This window comes from Cherax quadricarinatus, chromosome 65 (genome assembly GCF_038502225.1).
Source record: "Cherax quadricarinatus isolate ZL_2023a chromosome 65, ASM3850222v1, whole genome shotgun sequence".
Lineage (NCBI taxonomy): Eukaryota > Metazoa > Arthropoda > Malacostraca > Decapoda > Parastacidae > Cherax > Cherax quadricarinatus.
The window spans coordinates 12,974,351-12,993,764 of NC_091356.1; the positions used below are offsets into that span (position 1 = coordinate 12,974,351).

At 40.9% G+C, this 19,414-nt stretch overlaps 1 protein-coding gene across 1 annotated transcript in view; it reads left to right on the forward strand.

Annotated features, from left to right (window-relative positions):
- Window positions 1-6,014, forward strand: part of Vps26 (vacuolar protein sorting 26) — a 51,426-nt gene extending 45,412 nt beyond the window's left edge. The window contains exon 10 of the mRNA XM_053793790.2: window positions 5,877-6,014. The gene's annotated coding sequence lies outside the window, so the exon portion shown is untranslated. The remainder of the gene's footprint in view (window positions 1-5,876) is intronic.
- The last annotated feature ends 13,400 nt before the right edge of the window (window positions 6,015-19,414 follow it).

Genomic DNA, 19,414 nt, shown 5'->3' on the forward strand with positions numbered 1-19,414 from the left:
TGTCCTTAGACAGGACATCTCCACTGCCTTGAACCGCCTCCTCGCTGCAGCATTTATAACCCAAGCTTCACACCCATATAAGAGTGTTGGTACTACTATACTTTCATACATTCCCTTCTTTGCCTCCATAGATAGCGTTTTTTGTCTTCAAATATACCTCAACGCACCACTCACCTTTTTTTCTTCATCAATTCTATGATTAACCTCATCCTTCATAAATCCATCCACTGACACGTCAACTCCCAAGTATCTGAAAGCATTCACTTCTTCCATACTCCTCCTCTCCAATTTGATATCCAATTTTTCTTTATCTAAATCATTTGATACCCTCATCACCTTACTCTCTTCTATGCTCACTTTCAACTGCTCTGAAACTAAAAATATGCAATTAAAACATGTTTTCTCTTGCAAATTCTTGGATTGTACCTTTCTGTTTTACACGTTATATTTGGTTTGCTCATGTGTCATAGGCCGGGAAAGCATGTATCACATAAAACCCTCACATGACAGTTCCTTTACGTACATGCTGTGCTGGGTGGGCTTTGGCTCACTCATGATAGCACTGCCCTATATGTTTACCATGCCTTGTGACCTGTATACTCATTGTTTCTCCTTGGGTGGAAGTTCAGGTGGATAACACACTTCTGGTGAGGGGAGAGATCAGATGGGAGGTTTAGTGCTAGACCTGCCAAGTCAATCTTCTTGTCTTGCATCACTCTCTACGATCAGGTAAGGCAGTGTATTTGGCCAGGGCCAGGCAAGTGTCAGAGGGTTGCCACTCTTTGGTCTTGTGGCTGCCATTTTGTCCTCTCTTAGTCACACCTACGCCTTTCTATCATCTCTTGGGGCCATTGTTTTAGTAAAAAGTGTCACTCTTCCTTGTTGGATGGGCAATTTGTAAAAATTCAGCCTCTTATTTGTTTATCTTTTCTTTAGAAAGTAGAGCAAAACATTGGGCAAACCGAGGGTGTGCTAAATGAGAGCTTGATGTATTATTGGTGTCTATAGGTGAGTAAGGTTCTGAGTTCTGAACATCTGAGGTAGAACTGAACTTTAAGAATGCAACTCTTGTATAAGTTTGCATCCACCTTTAATTGAAATTAATACATAATTGAACAAAATGAAATTGATATGGAAAGATTAGTTTACTAAAAGCTATTTAATACTGCTCCATCTCATGTGAAATTACTAAGTGAATACAAACTAGTAAATATGATGCTGTGTCAAATTAATCCTGTTACTCCCCTTATCAACACTTCTCCATCTCATCCTTCTTCCCTCCCTCCCTCCCTCCCACATGACACGCACATTCATACATACAGTACATACATATAAGCTTGTATAAAGGTGTTTCTACCATTGACTTGATTAAGCTCGTCTAGAGTAAAGCGGTGTCTATGATAGTCTTGTCCTTATGGATTGATTTTGTTCACTTAATACCATGTAATTACCTAGTATTCTGTGCTACAACAGAGTACTAGTACACCAGCTTAATTAGTTATAATCTACACAGTATCTTACTGGCTTTTGTATAGTTCATATAGTATTCTGATGTAGTCATTCCATTTTATATTTCTCCTTATCTCTTGGCTGCTGCTGTTTTGTTTGATTCTTTTACCTAAATTTTATTATATCGAAAACTGAGTTAAATGCAGTGATAAGATTTTCAATGTATTTTGTGGGGCAGCAGATGTATCTTGCCTTCAAGAGATTTAAATTTATAATAATAATATTTGTCACAAGTGTATATAATTTTTCAGTGTCATTCTGCTCAATCTCTTTAAGTGATTTTGTAGATAATGCAAAGTCGCTGTCTCCATGCATCATTGGTAATGTGTCCTCTTATTTGATCTGTTTTAAATATACTGTTTCTTGAAGTTATTGAAGATCTATTTTAATATGATTATACACCAAATATACAATATTTCTAATCCTTGGACTTTTTAAATCTTTTAAAGTGTTCTAAATATATCCATAAATGGGACTGTTCCTGAAATTGATATTCAAAACCAAATTGCATCATTTTCATAAATTTGAAATAGTGCTGTATGATCCCTACTGGTTTAACGCTTCTTTATGAATATTTTATACTTAAATAAAAAAAACTGTTAAATTGCCTGACATATGAACAAAGTTATTTTTATGTAGTTTTGTTTATTACTCAAATTGTTTAATGATGTGTTAAAACAGCCATTATTAAATATCAGACATGGCAAGGCCTTTTGTAAAACATCCTGATTGTATGTGTAGTTCTCAGTTCACTAATACAGTGGAACCTCGGTTTTTGTATGGCCTAGTCTATATGTAAAACTATAGTTATTCTCTATAAAATGTATTTTTTGTTAATATTTTTGGGTGTCTGGAACGGATTAATTGGATTTACACTATTTCTTATGGGAAATATTAACAAAAAACACATTTTATAGAGAATAACTATAGTTTTACGTATAGACTAGGGCATATGAAAACCGAGGTTCCACTGTAGTTGATTTACTTTACATTTTATACATTATGATTGTTGGTAGAAAATCAGTCCTGTCTTGAGAGTAATGATAGTTCGAGTATGTCTTGAAAGCAATTTTAATATTCTGAATGCAGAATGATAGAGAAGTCACAGAACTGGAAACTGGTTGAAGGGCTTTTGATCCAGAAAATTAGAGCTGTCCTCCCCCTCATCTGATCAGACTTGGTTACCTCCAGTTTCCCAGGGAATCTATGTTACCTGAAGGTTTAGAGCTTTTTCCATGAATGTAATCTAGAAGGTATTATAAAACTCCCCATTATTTCCATTTAATGTTAACATTATTACAGCTTGACATTCAGTAAAGCCAGTGTCAGGCTGTAACAACGTAATAATAAGTGGTTCATACTCTGCCACTCAGATAATTGCTACCTGAAACTCATTTGCCTTCATTATTGCATTTATTAATATGATAAGTTTTAGTACCCAGAAATTCAGCCTATGTTCTTTAGAGTGAAATATTTCACTTTTTATTAAAATTGCCTCTGTGATCAGGAATGAGCATAGGTTATGCAATAGGAAAGTGGGATCCAAGGGGACGGAGTATGATATAGGGCGCAGTAAATTAATACTTTGTTCACAGACAGTATAGATGAGGCAACATGAGCATTTCTCTGCTTCTGTTGGTACAACAGATGGGTAGAACAGGCAGGTTATGATATTTATGCCCAGGAATATTTTGTATAAGGTTTTTCAAGGATGGGCTTTTCCAGGAAAAGATCCATGGATACCAGTGGAAACTGAATATCCAACTGAGAAAAGTAAGCAAACCCTTTGGTGTAAAGGCTGTGAAGACTTTAAATGAACTAGAGAAAATGACAATCGATGCAACCTCCATACAGATACATGCATTAGATATAATTCATTTCAGTCATTTGGGGGTTAACACCCAACACCTAGATCACAACCACTCAAACTGAAATAGTTAATTATGTAAGTACAGTAGTTATTTTACGAACACGAACGATACACAAATAACCCGCATATAGAAGAGAGGAGCTTATGACGATGTTTCGGTCTGACCAAAACGTCGTCGTATGCTCCTCTCTTCTATATGCGGGTTATTTGTGTAACAGTTTTAGAATGAGTTACTGGAAGAAGTAGTGCTACAGCCACTGAAAACTAAGAAAATTAAGAAATTAAATACTGAAGATAGGACACTAGGACCTTAGCTTTGCTCCTCTGGCTACATGACCTTTGTTGGTTTTGCACTTTATATGATTATAATAATAATCCTCTAGCTACAAATTTGAAATTTCACACAATTACCTGGAGCAAGAACTTAGCCTCTGCAGCTGCAGGTAGGTAAGTAAATTGTATGATCAGGTGTGTAAACACCTTCCCAAGTGTAAACACCTGGCAAGTATACTTACATCTTTCAGAGATATGCCACCAGGCTTCCTTCAGAGGCAGTGTTTAAATACTGGTGAAAGACTTGATCCAGAGACCCAAAGTTACCCTCCCTTTTCTGGGATCAAACATGGCTGGTTCCTATTTTGTAGGTGCTGTATGACCCTAATGGGTTTAGCCCTTCCCAATTAATATATATATATAAAAGAGGAACTTTAAAGCAAGGTAAATGAGCAAAGGGGATCACAAGAGGCAAACAAGTAGTTAAGAGAAATTCCTTAAAAATTCAGATGTTAATACAGCAGGGAGACCCTTAGAGGTTAAGCGCTTCTTTTTTATTATAATAATACAGCATGGCAAAAACTACCAGGCTGGAGATGCCACAAATTGGTCAGTTAAGGGTTTAGAGGAGGGTTCCAGAAGCTAGTGCCTAATGTCTGCAAATTCAGGTAGGTGAGTATAAATAGTGGTCAGATATTTATAGTTTGATTTCTGTCTTGCTGTGTTTGCATGGCTCAAACTAGAAAACGTTCATTGATATAAAATTTCACATCAGCAGCCTGGTTGAAGAGAAGCCTGGCCCAAGGCTGGGCTACAAGCGTAGATAAACTCTTGAAACTGGTTACTTTTAGTCTGACTTTGTGGGGATAAGTTTCATCTAGGCAGCAGTATTAATGCATACCTGCTTTTCTATCCTTATTCAGTCTGTTTAGCCCATGCAGATTTAGCTCTTGTTTTTTAATATATCCTTATTGCATTTAACAAGTGAGGATCGAGCCTCCACTACTAATGTTAAATCACCCCCTTGAATTTAGTGCTTCATATACAGTGGACCCCCGGTTCCCGATGTTACCGGTATCCGATAAATTCGGTTGCCGATGCATTTGATCGAAAAAATTTTGCCTAACTTCCCGATACAAAACCCGGTATGCGATACGATTCGTACAAGACGTGTCCACTTGTGGCCTGAACTCCCCCGTGTGTACCAGTGTTTACAAGCCAGCCAGTGTGCGCGCATCTAAGGATACATACGGTACATTCCATATTATCCATATTATCACTGTTTTTGGTGCTTGTTTCTGCAAAATAAGTCACCATGGGCCCCAAGAAAGCTCCTAGTGCCACCCCTTCGAGACCAAGGGTGCTAATGACTGTTGAAATGAAGAAAGAGATAATTGCAAAGTACGAAAGTGGAGTGTGTGTGTCGGAACTGGTCAGGTTGTATAGTAAACCCCAATCAACCATCTCTGCTATAGTGAGCAGGAAAACGGCAATCAAGGAAGCTGTTCTTGCAAAAGGTGCAACTGTGATTACGAAACAGCGACCGCAAGTGTTAGAAAATGTTGAGAGACTGTTATTGGCGTGGATAAATGAAAAACAGATAGCAGGAGATAGCATCTCTCAAGCGATCATTTGTGAAAAGGGTGATGAAAATCACCCTCACACAGCTATTGCAAGCCATGCTGGTGACTATTACACTGACAATGTTGTGAAACACTTTAGGAAAGTCATAAAAGAACGAGAGGTACAGGCCTCTATGGACAGATATGTTGTGCGACAGAAGTCCAGTGACTCTCAAGCTGGTCCTAGTGGCATTAAAAGAAGAAGGGAAGTAACCCCAGAAAAGAACTTGCTACCTCAAGTCCTAATGGAAAGGGATTCCCCTTCTAAACACTAAGACCATCCACACTCTCCCCTCCTCCCATCCCATCAATCATCACCAGATCTTCAATAAAGGTAAGTGTCATGTAACTGCATGTCTTCTTTAGTTTGTGTGTATTAAAATTAATATTTCATGTGGTAAAATTTTGTTTTTTTTCATACTTTTGGGTGTCTTGTATGGATTAATTTGATTTCCATTATTTCTTATGGGGAAAATTGATTCGCTTTCCGATAATTTTGGTTTACGATGAGCTCTCAGGAACGGATTAATATCGTGAACCGGGGGTCCACTGTATACTGTATATATATGCAAAAAACAATTAACAAATTAAAATTCTTTCAGAGTGCCTCAGACACTTGAAATAAATGAACCTGTGTTTATCAAGGAGCCAGGCAATGGATTACTTTTGCAGTGTCTTCAACCAGGCCAGCTTTTCCTAAACACCACAAACACTTCTGCTGGAATGATCCCATAATGAAGAATTTTACCTCGATGTTGCTTGAGAATTTATCTGGTAAGGACAAAGCTTGCTTCTTAGCTCTGAAAGATCATATTGGAGATTAGTTATTAGTTTTTTAATAACTTCCTGGGCACTCAATTTTATCCTTTTGAATATTCACATTGTTGTTGCCCTTCACCACTTTCTCTATCCTCACCGAGCACATGTGTACTTGTGGCAGTGCATCGACAGACTAGTTCCAACACCATGGTGTCAGACATCTACTATAGATTATAGAGTAAGAGGTTACTGTAATGGTATTATCAAGGAAAGCCTGACCACAGTCTGTTGCCCATCACAAAGGGACTCCAAACTATGCAGTGTCAGTTGCATGTGAAAATTTTTTGGGGGAGTCACGAACCATACAGTACTATTCCGAAGAGATAACATCTAGAATATGTGGGATTTCATTATTATTATTTACAATATCAGACACCTAGATCTAATGTAATAGATCTGAAATAGTGGTACTGTAAACTTCAAGTATTCCTAAAACATAAGAAAATCAATGATACTGCATTATTGCATTGGTACAACTTCATCCCAAGAGGTCTCCAGATCTAGTGGGATGTTCCTGAAAGAGATAGGCAATGAACTCATTTGGGAACTTAAGGATCAGAAAAAAGCATTATTACATTAATGTTTTACAAAAGTAACACATACTACATGAATAGGACCTGTGCTACACTTGGGCATCTAATGTTGAGATGTTTCATTACCCTATATGGAGAATAAGTGGTGGATGACTCCAAGTGTTGTGTGTCTTATTTGATCTCAAAGCAGCCAGTTTCTTGTTCCCTTTTAGTTTTGCAGTCCAGAGAGATGATGCCTGTTATATCATAGCTGTGCGTATATCTTACCTCGAAGGCACTGGGTATAATATTTAAAATGTAAATGTTGGCAAGTATGTTTGTATGCGTAATGTAATCCTTGACCCAACTACATGAAACAAATTATTCAAACTAAATCAAGGGGTAATTGAAGACAATATTGTATTCAGATAACATCCTCTTTATATATATATATTACTGAAATGTAACAAAAATTCTATGTATATAATTTTAGTTAAAATGTTGAGTTTTCAGTACCTGAAAGTTGAGATTCAGTAACAGAAATGTTTGCTAAAGTGTCTGCATGACCCATCTTCATATGAAGGCAGATAATAATATATATATACGTATGTATGCACCCGAAGGGTGTAAAATGACAAATTCTGTGTATATGTAAATATTTTTGTATGTATGTATATTTACACACTTGTATATACATACATGCACATTCATATTCATTTAGAATTACTGCACACTTACATTAGAAGGTAGAGTACATTGATTCATTGCATCACAAATGTTTTCAGCATTATTTCAAGGGACATGAATATATTTTTATTGATTGCACTTAAAGTATTGATAAAGTTGTATATGAGAAAATTTGTATGCACTTTAATACCCTATCTGTGCACACCTTTATTTTCCTTAAATAATAATTGATTAGAAAGATGTTTTTCAAATTTTACAATTATTTTAATTTATTTACCATGTAGTAAGCTTCAAGATCATTAATTCTGACCTTTATTGTGAATCCTCTTTGAAGGAAGAAGGGAGATTTAATGCCAGTGAAGGGTTCTGGATCAACCCTAATTGCGTCCTGTTCCCCAGGCACTGCACGCCACCCGTAGGATTAGGATCATAAATACAGCACTTATTATTATAATCAGGAAAAACAATAAACCTTGAGGTGCAAGGGGTCACAGGAGGCAATCAAGTTAGATTTAAGGAGTGGATAGGTCCACTTCCCTGGATCAAGAGCCTCTCACTGGTATGAAGGCATCTCTCTCGAAGGGCAGTAATAATTTAGCATATTCACTGGGCTTCATATATCACATTCCAAGTTATTCCTCCACTTGCCACATTCTTTATTAAAAACCAACAATAAGACATACTATTGTAAATTATTTTCAGTGTGGGGAATATATAATTCCAGTGAATGTTTTCAATGTAATATACAGGACTTGCGAAGAATAAGCATCTTTGTATCTTACTCACCTGTGATTGTGCGTTTAGCTCTTCCCTTTGAATATAATAATTCGTTGATGCAAAACTAGTATTATGGACATTGAATTGAAGAAATTTGGGTATCACCTCAAATCTGTAAGAAATATGAAGCAGTATCTAAATTTCTTAAATTCAAAAAATAATAGTTTGTTTATACAGAGTATGTATTGTTGCTTAATAAGCTAAAACAAATTGCATGTTTAAGTTAGAGAACATTTTAGGTTTTCCCTTGCTTTGTGTCTGCTCACTCTCAATTTTCTGTTATGTTTGTCCCATTTCTGTCAGTAATTTGGTACAGGTGATATACATATTTGCCATATGCGTTTGGTGCAATTCACAAAGCTTATTGAAGATTGTTATTATGTGGAATTAAGTATTGAAGGCCTTATTGAACTTAGTATAGCTGCCATGGGCTAGGAACACATGCTACACAAGTCAAGGGATACCTGTATATGATTACTTTCCCACTGCATCTGTTATATTTAGTCGTACCTCAATGACTAGCATGAGGATTAAAGAACGATTGAGATAAATATATATTTTTATGGGTGAGGAACGCTTGAGTGAGGAAAATCACTTTTGATGTTTTCTGTACCAAGCATGAAAGACAAGCCACAGGCCAAGTAGAGCATTTTTGCCTGATGGGCTCTCTGCTGGTGAAGGGCTCTTGATCCAAGGAACTGGAACTCCCTTTCCTTGGATCAAACCTGATTACCTATCATTCCCCAGGCGCTGTATGAACTTGAAGGTTTAAGCGTTTCCTTGTGAAAATATGAATAATAATCGTAATTGGTTCTGCAGCTACCCTCCTTTTTTTTTAGGCAAGCTAGACATATAATTTTAATTGTGCTTCAGTATATAGTCTTTTATTTGGCTTCACCATTATATATTGTATGACAACACTTTGAACCCGATTCATTAAGCTCATAGCTGATGAACACCATTATTTTCAAGACTTTCTACACATTTTGATGTACTTTATATTATTTTCGTTCTTGAATCCTCAGCCAATACTGTTGGCACGAGGTCCGAGTCTTCTAGATAAAAATTCACCGCCTCTGATCTAACCTTTAACTGTCAAATTTGTATTCTCTTTTGATGCATTGTAATTGTATAAAGTCCTTTGTGTATAGATACTTTGCCCTGAATGAAAAGAATAAATTCTTATAGATAAACAGTATTTTATTATTTCCTGTATTAGCTATAGGGATGTTGCATCCTTGCCATATACAGCCTCTCCTCACTTAGTGGCCAATATGCAACCCTGTGTAATGTATACAGTATTAGAGCTGATTTCCTCTAGTTTGTATATTATAGTATACAGTGCACAACTGTATAAACATTTAAAAATATACTAAAAGTGTTATAAATGGTGCAAAGGTGATATAAAAATATCTATAAAGATTTTTTTTTTTTTTTTTTTTTTAACAAGTCGGCAGTCTCCCACCGAGGCAGGGTGACCCAAAAAGAAAGAAAATCCCCAAAAAGAAAATACTTTCATCATCATTCAACACTCGCCTCACTCACACATAATCACTGTTTTTGCAGAGGTGCTCAGAACACAACAGTTTAGAAGCATATACGTATAAAGATACACAACATATTGTGAGATAAGATGATTTTTTAGCAGAGTCCTAAATTTATAAGTTGTCTGGGGATCCTTGACTTGTCCCGGTAGTGAGTTCCAGATCTTTGGGCCTTTCATGTGCATAGCGTTCTTGCATGGTGAGAGTCTTACTCGAGGGATGTTGAAAAGGGCCTTATGCCTTGTATTGTGACTGTGCATTCTGTTGTAACTGTCAAGGAGTAGTTTTAAGGGAGGGTTTACAGTGGAGTATAAAGTTCTGTATATGTAGTAGGCACAATAATAAGAGTATGTGTCTTGTATATTTAGCAAGTTGAGTCTTTTGAAAAGTGGTGGTGTGTGCTGTCTAGCACAGGAGCTGGTTATCACCCGCACAGCAGCTTGTTGTTGGATTATTAAGGGTCTAAGGTGGTTGGCTGTGGTTGAGCCCCAGGCACAGATACCATAGGTGAGGTAAAGATATATTAGAGAGTGGTACAGGGTAAGGAGAGTAGTTTGTGGTACACAGTAACGTATCTTGGAAAGGATTCCAACTGATTTGGAAATTTTCTTGGCTATGTGATGGGTATGGGACCAAAATTTAAGATTACACTCAAGGAGAAGACCTAGAAATTTGCCCTCCGTGTGTCTTGATATAGGGGAACATATTATGTCACAAGCCTACTGGAGTTTTATAGTTTTATGACAAGGTGACAGAAGTAAGACTGCATTTTCTTGGACTGCAAGAAGGCCTTCGACACAGTTCCTCACAAGAGGTTACTGCAAAAGCTAAAGGATCAAGAACACATAACAGGAAAGGCACTGCAATGAATCAGAGAATACCTGACAGGGTGGGTGTGGGTGGGTGTGAGTTGGACCTGACTAGCTTTGCTGCTGGGTCTGGTACAGTGCTCCATCCTTGAGTGGGGATGACCAGACTGGGTGGGTCATTGGGATAATCCGGGGGGGGACATGGACCTGCTCCGCGTGGGTCAGTAGGCCTGTTGCAGTGTTCCTTCTTTCTTATGTTCTTATGTGACGAGATGCCAAAATGGGCGCCTGTGACAAGCGGGGTTCCACAGGGGTCAGTCCTAGGACCTGTGCTGTTTTTGGTATATGTGAATGACATAACGGAAGGGATAGACTCAGAAGTGTCCTTGTTTGCAGATGATGTGAAGTTAATGAGGAGAATCAAATCGGATGAGGATCAGGCAGGACTTCCAAGAGACCTGGACAGGCTACAAGCCTGGTCCAGTAACTGGCTCCTTGAATTTAACCCTGCCAAATGCAAAGTCACGAAGATTGGGGAAGGGCAAAGAAGACCGCAGACACAGTATAGTCTAGGTGGCCAAAGACTGCAAACTTCACTCAAGGAAAAAGTTCTTGGGATGAGTATAACACCGAGCACATCTCATGAGGCCACATCAATCAGATAACTGCTGCAGCATACGGGCATCTGGCATACCTAAGGATAGCGTTCCGATACCTCAGTAAGGAATCGATCAAGACTACACCATTTACGTCAGGCCCATACTGGGGCGCGTCAAGAAATTAGAGAAAGTGCAAAGGTTTGCAACAAGACTAGTCCCAGAGCTAAAGTGATTGTCCTACGAAGAAAGGTTAAGGGAAATCGGCCTGACGACACTGGAGGGCAGGAGGGTCAGGGGAGACATGATAGCGACATATAAAATACTGTGCGGAATAGACAAGGTGGACAAAGGCAGGATGTTCCAGAGATGGGACACAGAAGCAAGAGGTCACAATTGGAAGCTGAAGACTCAGATGAGTCAAAGTGATGTTAGGAAGTATTTCTTCAGTCACAGAGGTGTCAGAAAGTGAATTTGCCTAGAAAGTGACGTAGTGGAGGCAGGAACCATACATAGTCTTAAGATGAGGTTTGATAAAGCTCATGGAGCAGGGAGAGAGAGGACCCAGTAGCAACCAGTGAAGATACGGGACAGGAGCTATGAATCGACCCCTGCAACCACATATAGGTGAGTACACACACACACACACACACACACACGCACGCACACACGCACACACGCGCACATGCGCACACACACACACACACACACACAAATATCTGGACAGTCTGCAGGCCTGGTCCAGCAATTGGCTCCTGCAGTTCAACCCCACCAAGTGCAAAGTCATGAAGATTGGGGAAGGGCAAAGAAGACTGCAGACGGAGTACAGTCTAGGGGGCCAGAGACTACAAACCTCCCTCAAGGAAAGAGATCTTGGGGTGAGTATAATACCAGGCACATCGCCTGAGGCGCACATCAACCAAATAACTGCTACAGCGTATGGGCGCCAAGCAAACCTAAGAACAGCATTCCGACATCTTGGTAAGGAATTGTCCAGAACCCTGTACACTGTGTACGTTAGGCCCATATTGGAGTATACTTCACCAGTTTGGAACCCACATCTAGCCAAGCACGTAAAAAAACTAGAGAAAGTGCTAAAGTTTGCAACAAGACTAGTCCCAGAGCTAAGGGGTATGTCATACGAGAAGAGGTTAAGGGAAATTGACCTGGCGACACTGGAGGAGAGGAGAGATAGGGGGGACATGATAATGACATATAAATTACTGAGAGGAATTGACAAGATGGACAGAGACACAATGTTCCAGAAATGGGACACAGCAGCAAGGGGACATAGTTGGAAGTTGAAGACACAGATGAATCACAGGGATGTTAGGAAGTATTTCTTCAGTCACAGAGTAGTCAGGAAGTGGAATAGTTTGGGAAGCGATGTAATGGAGGCAGGATCCATTGATAGCTCTAAGCAGAGGTATGATAAAGCTCATGGTGCAGGGAGAGTGACCCAGTAGCAGCCAGTGAAGAGGCGGGGCCAGGAGCTATGTATCGACCCCTGCAACCACAACTAGGTTAGTACACACACTTTCCCCCTGCACCCTCTCCCCACCTCTCTCCCACTCCCTTCCCTGATCCCACCCTCTCTCACCCTCCACCATCCTCTCCCTCCTTTCCCTCTTTTCCCCTCTCCATCTCCCATTCTCTCTTCCCCTCTGCTTTTCCCTCCTCCTCTCCTCATATTCCCCTCCCCACCTCTCTCCCATTTCCCCAGTCTCCAGTTTCTCCTCTCCCTCTCTCTCCCCCCCACACACTCAGGCAATCACACCACAAAACAACCACACAGAAATACATAGTTTTTCATTCTGTGGCATCTAAAAAAAAAAGAATGGGTTGCTAGAGAGCAGGACGAAAAACCAAGGGGTTTGAGGATGAGTCTGTGAAGGTCGATTGGGCAGCAGAGCTCATGAAAAGGGAATATGAGTGGGAAGGAAGCTAGAAGAGCTTAGCATGAAAATGGAGGAGAGGATAGCTGCAGAGAGGAGAAAATGGGAGATGCAAGTCAGCAGCAGAAGCTAAGATACAGAGATTAGAAAAGGAACTGAAAAATCTGAAACAGCCTAAAGAGCTAATAAGCAATGTGGACATGGCATCAGAATCTGCTATCTCAGTCACAAATAAGGGGACTGTTGGGAATGAAGAAGTGAAACAGTATGCAGAGGCTCTATCAGACCATCGTGGAGCCCAAGAAAAAGAGAGAGAGGGTCAAATCAGGAACAATCGAGGGGAGAGTAGAAAATGAAAGAGTTAAGTTTTACATAGAAGCCCTAACAGACCATACCAGTGCATAGGGACATCTGAGAAGGTAAACAGCAGACCACTGGGCCCAAGGACAACAGACAGTGAGAAGATTGAAAAAAGGAAAGCTGCAATGGAGGCAACTAAATCGAATCAGGGAATCCATAGGGATATACAGTGGGAGAACGAAAGGGAGAGATCAGTCTTTGTTTATGGGCTCCAGGAAGTTGAAGGGGAAACTTATGAAGCAAGAAGACAAGGGAAGAAGAAAGTGACTGAATGCATCATGATAGCAGTAGGAGAAGGTGACATAACCCAGCTGGCAAACTTTATGAGAATAGGGGGGTTTGCAAGAGGAAGAATCCGGCCAGTCAAAGTGATTTTCAAGGCAGAATTGGCTCGAAACAGGATCCTGCAGGAGAAAGCAAGACTAAGGAACATGTCAGCATACCGGAAGGTGCATTTCGACCACAACGGAACACGAGAAGAAAGGTAGAAACTGAAAGAAAGGGTACAAAGATGGAAGGAGGAAAAGGAGGTGAAGATGGAGATGGACAGGAGAACCCAAACTCAGGAGGAAGCTCAAACACAATCACCCTCGCAGTCACCTACAGAAGCCGCCTCAACCAGGGCAACCCCAATGCAACCAAACATTCTAACCCAAAACACACATGCCATATCGAATGCCCCTACCCACCTCATTATGAACTCCACCTTCACAGCAACCATCCCTAGTTCCTCATCAGGTCTCCCACTTTCCCAATCCCAGTGTACCCCCCAGACCACAGTTTTAGAATAGAAGTTGAAGGTTTGGTATACAAATGCAGATGGAATAACAAATAATTGTGAGGAGTGGCATTAAAGAATCAAGGAGACATCCCCAGACATAATAGCACTCACAGAAATGCAACTCACCAGGATGATAACAGATGCAATCTTTCCACCCAGATATCAAATTCTCAGGAAAGATAGAGGGAGCAGAGGGGGAGAAGGAGTTGCACTGCTCATAAAAAACTGGTGGGGATTTGAGGAAATGGAAGGAATGGACGGAATGGGCAAAAGAAATTACAAAGTAGGAACAATCCAGTCTGAGAGCCATGAGGTGGTAATTGCAGTAATGTACAACCCACGACACAGCTGCAGGAGGCCAAGAGAAAAATATGATGAGAGCAACAGAGCAATGGTAGACACACTAGCTGAGGTGGCCAGAAGAGCTCACATGGGGAGAGCAAAGTTACTAGTTATGGGTGATTTGAATCACAATGAGATTGACTGTGAAAACCTGGAGCCCCATTGGAGTCCCGAATCATGGACAGCCAAGATGATGGATGTGATACTGGAAAACCTCATGCATCAACATGTTAGAGATACTACCAGAGAGAAAGACGTGAGAATAATCCAGCAAGACTGGACCTAGTATTCACCTTGAGTAGTATAGACATCGAGGATATCATGTACGAAAGGCAACTTGGAGCTAGTGATCATGTGTTTCTGTGCTTTGATTACATTGTTGAGCTAGAAGTGGAGAGGGGAGCAGGAATAGGACAGGATAAACGAAACTACAAAAAGGAGGACTACACAGGCTTGAGGAACTTTCTAGAGGACATTCAGTGGGAGAGAGAATTGGCAAGAAAACCAGTAAAATAAATGATGGACTATGTGACAGCAAAATGCAAGGAGGCAGAGGAGAGGTTTGTTCCCAAGGGAAACAGAAGCAATGGGAAGACTAGAACGAGTTCTTGGTTCACCTAAAGGTGCAGGGAGGCAAAAACTAAGTGCACTACAGAATGGAAAAAGTACAGAAAACAAAGGGCCCAGGAAAATAAAGAGATCAGCTAAAGAGCCAGAAACGAATATGCACAGATAAGAAGGGAGGCTCCGCGACAATATGAGAATGCCATACCATCAAAAGTCAAGTATGACCCGAAGCTGTTGTATAACCACGTCAGGAGGAAAATAACAGTCAAGGACCAGGTAATCAGGCTGAAGAAGGAAGGTGAGGAGTTCACAAGAAACAACCAAGAGGTATGTGAGGAGTTCAACATGAGATTTAAAGAAGTATTTACAGTGGAGAAAGGAAAGACTCCAGGAATTCAGAATAGGGACGTACACCAACAAGTGCTGGATGAAATACATATAACTGAGGAGTAGGTGAAGAAGCTATGTGAACTTAATACCTCAAAGGTGGTGGGACCAAACAACATCTCTCTGTGGGTCCTTAGAGAGGGAGCAGAGATGCCCTGTGTGCCACTAACAAAAATCTTCAACACATCCATTGAAACTGGGCAACTACCTGAGGTATGGAAGATGGCAAATGTAGTCCCAATTTTTAAGAAAGGAGACAGACATGAGGCATTAAACTACTGACCAGTGTCACTGAAGTGTATAGTATGCAAGGTCACGGAGAAAATTATTAGAAGAGTGGTGGAGCACCTAGAAAGGATTGAGCTTATCAATGACAGCCAGCACAGTTTCAGGGATGGGAAATTCCGTGTCACAAACCTACTGGAGTTCTATGACAGGGTGACGGCAGTAAGACAAGAGAGAGAGGGGTGGGTAGATTGCATTTTCTTGGGCTGTAAGAAGGCATTTGACACAGTTCCACACAAGAGATTATTGCAGAAGCTGGAGGACCAGGCAGGGATAACAGGTAAGGCACTACAATGGATCAGGGAATACCTGTCATGAAGGCAACATCGAGTCATGGTACGTGGCGAGGTGTCAGAGTGGGCGCCGGTAACGAGCGGGGTGCTACAGGAATCAGTCCTAGGATCAGTGCTGTTTCTGGTATTTGTGAACGACATGACAGAAGGAATAGACGTTCCTGTTTGCAGATGATGTGAAGTTGATGAGAAGAATTCAATCGGATGAAGACGAGGCAGAACTACAGAGGGATCTGGGTAGACTACAGGCCTGGTCCAGAAACTGGCTCCTGGAGTTCAACCTCACCAAGTGCAAAGTCATGAAGATTGGGGAAGTGCAAAGAAGACTGCAGATGGAGTACAGTCTAGGGGGTCAGAGCCTACAGACCTTACTCAAGGAAAGGATGTTGGGGTGAGTATAACACCAGGAACATCTCCTGAGGCGCACATCAACCAAATAACTGCTGCAGCATATGGGCGCCTAGCAAACCTCAGAACAGCATTCCGACATCTAAATAAGGAGTCATTCAGGACCCTGTACACCGTGTACGTTAGGCCCATATTGGAATATGCGGCACCAGTTTGGAGCCCTTACCTAGCCAAGCAGAGAAAGTGCAAAGGTTTGCAACAAGACTAGTCCCAGAGCTAAGAGGTATATCCAACGAGAAGAGGTTAAGAGAAATCGACCTGACGACACTGGAAGACAGGAGAGTTAGGGAGGATATGACAACGACATATAAAATACTGAGAGGTATAGACAAGGTGGACAGAGACAGGATGTTCCAGAGATGGGACAAAGCAACAAGGTGTCACAATTGGAAGTTGAAGTTTCAGACGAATCACAGGGATGGTAGGAAATATTTCTTCAGTCACAAAGTAGTCAGGAAGTGGAATAGCCTGGGTAGTGATGTAGTGGAGGCAGGTTCCATACATTGCTTTAAGAAGAGGTATGATAAAGCTCACGGAGCGGGAAGAGTGACCGGGTAGCGGCCAGTTGAAGAGGCGGGGCCAAGAGCTGTAGATAAAATGCTTTGGCATTTCTTGAACATCTGTGAGTGAGTTGTCTCTGAATTCGGGCATCAGTCACCGCTATATTACCCAGTGTTGGTCCCACTACGTAGTTATCAGTCGCCGCTATATTAACCAGTGTTGGTCCCACTACGTAGTTATCAGTCACCGCTATATTAACCAGTGTTGCTCCACTACGTAGTTATCAGTCACCGCTATATTAACCAGTGTTGGTCCCACTACGTAGTTATCAGTCGCCGCTATATTAACCAGTGTTGCTCCACTACGTAGTTATCAGTCGCCGCTATATTAACCAGTGTTGGTCCCACTACGTAGTTATCAGTCACCGCTATATTAACCAGTGTTGGTCCCACTACGTAGTTATCAGTCACCGCTATATTAACCAGTGTTGGTCCCACTACGTAGTTATCAGTCGCCGCTATATTAACCAGTGTTGCCGCACTACGTAGTCATCAGTCACCGCTATATTAACCAGTGTTGGTCCCACTACGTAGTTATCAGTCGCCGCTATATTAACCAGTGTTGCCGCACTACGTAGTCATCAGTCACCGCTATATTAACCAGTGTTGGTCCCACTACGTAGTTATCAGTCGCCGCTATATTAACCAGTGTTGCCGCACTACGTAGTCATCAGTCACCGCTATATTAACCAGTGTTGGTCCCACTACGTAGTTTTCAGTCGCCGCTATATTAACCAGTGTTGCCGCACTACGTAGTCATCAGTCACCGCTATATTAACCAGTGTTGGTCCCACTACGTAGTTATCAGTCGCCGCTATATTAACCAGTGTTGCCGCACTACGTAGTCATCAGTCACCGCTATATTAACCAGTGTTGGTCCCACTACGTAGTTATCAGTCGCCGCTATATTAACCAGTGTTGCCGCACTACGTAGTTATCAGTCGCCGCTATATTAACCAGCTTTGCCGCACTACGTAGTCATCAGTCGTCGCTACATTAACCAGTGTTGCCCCACTACGTAGTCATCAGTCGCCGCTATATTAACCAGTGTTGCCGCACTACGTAGTTATCAGTCGCCGCTATATTAACCAGTGTTGCCCCATTACGTAGTTATCAGTCGCCGCTATATTAACCAGTGTTGCCCCACTACGTAGTTATCAGTCGCCGCTATATTAACCAGTGTTGCCCCACTACGTAGTTATCAGTCACCGCTATATTAACCAGTGTTGCCGCACTACGTAGTCATCAGTCGTCGCTATATTAACCAGTGTTGCTTCACTACGTAGTTATCAGCCACCGCTATATTAACCAGTGTTGCTCCACTACGTAGTCATCAGTCGTCGCTATATTAACCAGCGTTGCTTCACTACGTAGTCATCAGTCGCCGCTATATTGACCAGTGTTGTTTCTCTACGTAGTCATAGAAATCTATACAGATATTGACGAATGTATTAATAATTTTCTAAAAAAGACCCAATACCTCTATAACAAGCACTGGCCAAAAAAACTAAACAGATGACTGCAAGAGACTGAACAGTCCTTGGCTAACACCCAGTATCCTCAAAACCATAAATACAAAGCACCTATACGAAAAACAGTATAGAATGGGCCACATAACCGGAGACCAAACAAAACGTTACTCGTCAGTCCTAACCAGCCTAATAAAAAGGGCTAAAAAATTGTATTATGAGAACAGATTATCCAACTTACGAGGTGACATAAAAAAGACCTGGAAAACCCTATCAGAAATACTAGGAACAAAAAAGATAACACGAAATAGCGAAATTGAATTAACAAAACCAGATGAACCCCAATTCCCACCTACTGAAACAGCAAACAGACTGAATGATTTCTTTTCCAATATAGGAAAAAACCTTGCCAATAAAATCCCAAGCTCAGATACCCCACCAAATGACTACCTCACTGGCAACTACCCGAACACACTGTTCCTAGCTCCGACTAACCCATACGAAGTCTCCCTTATTATCAACAAACTAAAAAACAAGACAGGAGATTTAAATACCTTACCACTCATTATATACAAAAAAGTGTCACAGGTGCTATCACTAATCACTGCACCACTCTTTAAAAAATCCATAGAATCCTCTACCTTTCCTACAGTTTTCAAAATAGCAAGGGTCACCCCGATCCATAAAGGTGGAGACCACACAGACTTGAATAACTATAGGCCAATATCCAACTTACACCCTCTCTCTAAAATCTTTGAAAAATTAATCCATAAGCGTATCTATTCCTACCTCATCTCCCACAACATACTCAACCCCTGTCAATTTGGATTCAGGCCTAATAAAAATACTAATGATGCTATTATCCACATGCTAGAACATATTTATACAGCAATAGAGAAAAAAGAAGTCCCACTGGGGATCTTCATTGACTTACGTAAAGCTTTCGATACAGTTGACCACGACTTGCTCCACATAAAATTGTCACACTATGGTATAAGAGGGCACTCCCTCAACTACCTAAAGTCATACCTCAGCAACAGAAGCCAATA